The following is a 5,181-nucleotide window of genomic DNA, read 5'->3' on the forward strand; positions in this document are numbered from 1 at the left end:
AATAAAAAGAGTTCAAGTTAGACAAGGTACTGGTAAGATCCCTTATGAGCTTTGGTTTGGACATGCACCCTCAGTTAAGTATTTTAGAAATTTTGGAAGTAAGTGTTACATTAAGAGAGAAGATGATATTGGTAACTTTGATGCAAGAAGTGATGAAGGTATGTTTCTTGGTTATTCATTGAAAATTAAAGCATACAAATATTTAAATCAAAGAACTAAGACTATTGTTGAGAGTGCAAATGTTAAAAATTATGAGAAGTTTGGAATTTAAGAAAGAATACTTGATTATGATTTTGATGAAGAGACTAATCAAAAGGAAAACCAAGAGAATGTTGAGCTATTTTATGAAGCTAATACAAAATTATGGAATGATATACAAATTTTTGAATAAGAGAAGAACCAAGGAGTGAACCTAGAGTTGAAGTAAGAGTTGAGACGGTGATACCAAATAAGAACCTGATAAAAAATGATCTTGCTGATTAGATTATTGGTAGCAAGGAAAAAGGAGTAATGACAAGGAAAAAGGGATATCAATTGTAGTTTATAGAAAGGACATGTATTATCAAGGATAAAGAAGCTGATTGATACAGGTACAAGATCAAGAGGTAATATTTTTTAGTTGAACCCTACAGAGCATGCTTGGTTGCGAAAGTTGATAACAATTGGCTATGGAATAAGAGCTTTTGTCATGTTAATTTTGATAATGTTGTGAAAGTGAGCACTACATTTATTGTTAGAGATTTTCCTACAATAGTGAAGCCTACTAACATGGTTTGCAAGGAACGTGTTATGGAAAAATAGAAGAAAAGTTCCTTTCCAAGAAAGAAATTTACTGTATCAAAAAAGTTGGAGATAGTACACATAGACTAGAGTGGTCCTATAACGACAAGAGAATTCTATGGTGAAAGGTGCTTCATGATTCTTGTTGATGATTTTACTAGGATGATGTGGGTAGCATTTCTTAGAGAGAAAACTGAAGCATTTGAGTAGTTTAAAGTATTTAAGAACAAATTTGAAAATGAATATGGATTAAAGATTAAGTGTTTAAGATTTGATAGATGTGAAGAGTGAACTTCAAATGAATTTAACAATTTTTGTGAAGTAAATGGCATTAAAAGACAACTTTCAACCCCTAAGACACCTGAGAAGAATGGTATAGCAAAAAGGAGAAATAGATTAGTAACCAATATAGCAAGAGCTATGATGTTTTAGAATAATGTATCAAATATATTTTGGAGAGAAGTCATTAGCACAATAGTATATACAATAAAAAGAGTTCAAGTTAGACAAGGTACTGGTAAGATCCCTTATGAGCTTTGGTTTGGACATGCACCCTCAGTTAAGTATTTTAGAAATTTTGGAAGTAAGTGTTACATTAAGAGAGAAGATGATATTGGTAACTTTGATGCAAGAAGTGATGAAGGTATGTTTCTTGGTTATTCATTGAAAATTAAAGCATACAAATATTTAAATCAAAGAACTAAGACTATTGTTGAGAGTGCAAATGTTAAAAATTATGAGAAGTTTGGAATTTAAGAAAGAATACTTGATTATGATTTTGATGAAGAGACTAATCAAAAGGAAAACCAAGAGAATGTTGAGCTATTTTATGAAGCTAATACAAAATTATGGAATGATATACAAATTTTTGAATAAGAGAAGAACCAAGGAGTGAACCTAGAGTTGAAGTAAGAGTTGAGACGGTGATACCAAATAAGAACCTGATAAAAAATGATCTTGCTGATTAGATTATTGGTAGCAAGGAAAAAGGAGTAATGACAAGGAATAAGGTATAAAGAGAAGAACTATATTTGATTCTCAAGTAGAGCCTAAAAGCATATATGAAGCTAGTAAATAGAACTTCTAGATTCAAGTTATGAAAGAATAACTAGATTAGATTAAGAAGAATGATACATGGGAATTGGTTCCTAGACCCAAGGACAATAATATTATAGGAACTAAGTGGGTTTTTAGAAATAATATGAATGAACAAGGTGAGGTTGTGAGAAATAAAGTAAGATTGGTATGTAAAGGTTACTCACAACAAGAAGGTATTGAGTATAAGGAAACATTTGCACCTGTTGCTAGAATAGAAGTAGTTAGAATGTTTTTTGCATAAGCAACTAACAAGAAATTCAAAGTGTATCAAATGGATGTGAAGTCAACATTTCTGAATTGAGAACTAAAAGAAGAAGTTTATACCGAGCAACATAAAGGTTTTCCTTTGACAAAATAAGGAGATATGGCCTGCAAGTTGAAGAAATCAATGTATGGATTGAAACAAGCACCAAGATCTTGGTATGTGAAGTTGGATAAATATTTGGCAAAATTGGAATTTGCTAAAGGTATTGCAGATAGTAACATGTTTTGAAGAAAATTGAGAATCGTTTATTGATTATTGAAGTATTTGTGGATGATATAATCTTTGGAGGTGATGATGAAGCAAGTGAGAAATTTTTTGGTGAAATGGAGAAGGAATTTGAGATAAGTAGGATTGGTGAGATAAAGTATTTCTTGGGTATGTAGATTGTACATAACAGTGATGGTATGTTCCTATCATAAACTAAGTATTTGAAAGACTTGTTGAAAAGATTTGGTTTGGAAAGTTGTAAACCTGTTGGTACACCTATGGTAATCATAAGTTATCTAGGAAAAATGAGACACCTATTGTTGAACAGAAGAAGTACATATCTATGATTGGAGGTTTCCAATATTTGACTCATACAAGACCAGATATAGATAATGTTGTTGGCATTTTTTCAATATTTCAAGTAATCCTAATGAATCACATTATGCAATAATAAAGAGGATTTTCATGTATTTGAAGGGCACACCTTATTTTGGGTTATGGTATGATAAATCAAATGACTTTACCTTATGTGCATTTATTGATGCAAATTGGGAAGGCATTATGGATGACAAAAAGAATACAAGTTGTGGAGCATTTTTCTTAGGAAGAAGATTGGTTTCTTGGCTAAGAAAGAAACAAGATTGCATTTCATAGAGCATAACAGATGTAGAGTATGTAGCAACAACAAATAAGTGCAATTAGATCATGTGGATGAAGCAGATGTTGAAGGATATTGGAGTTTAGTTTATAGAGCTTGTTGGCATGCATTGTGACAACACAAGTATAGTGAATATGTTTAAGAATCATGTATTACATTCTAAAATGAAGCACATATTAGAAATAGATAATACTTGGGGGGGGGGGGGGTGTGAATCAGTATTCTACAAACTTTTGCCCACCACTAGATATTGTTAATTACTTTATAACTTGTATAAGAAAGTAAACCAAAAATGATGAAAAATCAATAAAACGATACACATAGAGAACTCAAAACACCATTTTTTGTTAACTAGGGAAACCCTGGCCAAGGGAAGACCTTAGTGGAGATGATACCCACAAGATGATCCACTAAGCAAAAGAATCTTGTTAAGGATATTTCCCCTATTAGGAATCTATCAAATACATATAGTGTATCGAGTCCTTGTTAGAGGACTAGGCCCTATTAAAAGCCTCAACCTTGTTAGGATTTGGTGGAACAAATACAATGTATGCAAGAAGAGCCCACTACCCTAAGCAATATAAAAATAAGTTTCTTCACAAGAATGGATATACATATAATATTGTCTCACTGATATACTTTGCAAATCCTTTGATCATACACTAGATCTCACATAATACAAAGCTCACATATCATGTAAACTTCCTTCACAAATAGTGTGCATCACTTGCTCACTTCACATTAGCTACACAATATATAATCTTTACTTATACCTTGGAATCTAACAAAACTCTTGATCAATCAGCCTTATAGCTTCCACATGTTTGGCTAATTATAAAATAACTTCAGAGTTAACATCTAGGATGTCGGTCCATCATGGTTAAGTAATTATTTTGTTACCATAATATTTCCTTAAGTCATATAACTCAATTTACTAATGTGCTCTATTATGCTCTGTTAATTACTTGCACTGGTAATTCCTCTGTAACTAATGTCATATTTTCCATATAGACCTATGCATTGACATACATCTTTATGACACTATTATCGATCATTCCTCAATTGCACAAGAGCTAACTCAAAATTTGTCATTTGTAGATACAAAAAAGTATCTCTTTTCTGCTACAACTGTCCAATACTTAGACAATTTTCTATCATTGATTTCTTAATGAAATACCAAAATATTTATGTTTCCATAAATGACAACACTACCACATCTACCTAGCCATATTGCCAACAATCTCCCCCTTTGGCATTGATGGCAATATTTGGGAAAATTGGCTAAGTCCCAAAATGATGTCATACAAAACAACAATCAAAAGTAACTACTCAAAGTTTGGCCTTCAAAACTTCAAAATTTTATTCATGATTTGATGGATCATTACATTCCTTATCACTCCTTTACAATGATTTCCTACATACATATCTAAGATTCCCCTTACACATGTATGTCTATCTTCTATACATTTTTTCTTTGCAATCTTCTCCCCCTTTGACATCAGTGACAAAGGTGACAAAATAATAAGACAAAACTATGTTACCTTTCGGTGTTCAACTCAAAATTCTGGATATACACTTTGAAAAACCAAATTATAGCCTTTCAAGCCCCTTCTTCCAATTCTCTTTAACATATTTAAATAATGATGAGTGTGCAAAGTGCATAAGATGCCATTTCAATTGCGCTTAGGTCAATATAGGAAAACTTTTCATAGAATACCTTAGGTGCAAGACACTCCTCCAATTGCCTCTGCTAAATGCTAACTTTTGGTGACAAGTATTCTCTAAGCATAGAGAATCTCCTAATTACCTTCTCCTTCTTAGATTTAATGCCTCTAATAGAATTGTGAATTTTCTCCATCTCTACCCCAATACCTTCAATACTTGCTTCTAGTTGTTTTAATATGATGGTGAGTATTTGACGCTCACTCATTTACTCGTTGATCTATACATAAAATTATGTCTAGTAATTATATGAAAATGTACACTATCTATACATTTTCTTCCCTTCATCTAAGCTCTTCCTTAGCTCTTTTATGGAAATATTTAGAGTGTGCAAATCATTCCTAACATTAGTGCATATTGTGTCAAATAGTGATGCATGATGCTTGGTGTGTGCTTGTACTGAGGCAATGTTCGAAAAAGTGGCATACTCTGCATCAAATGATCTTATTAT

The sequence above is a fragment of the Cupressus sempervirens genome, chromosome 10 (genome assembly GCF_028749045.1).
Source record: "Cupressus sempervirens isolate cs-2001-9-10 chromosome 10, ASM2874904v1, whole genome shotgun sequence".
In the NCBI taxonomy this organism is placed as follows: domain Eukaryota; kingdom Viridiplantae; phylum Streptophyta; class Pinopsida; order Cupressales; family Cupressaceae; genus Cupressus; species Cupressus sempervirens.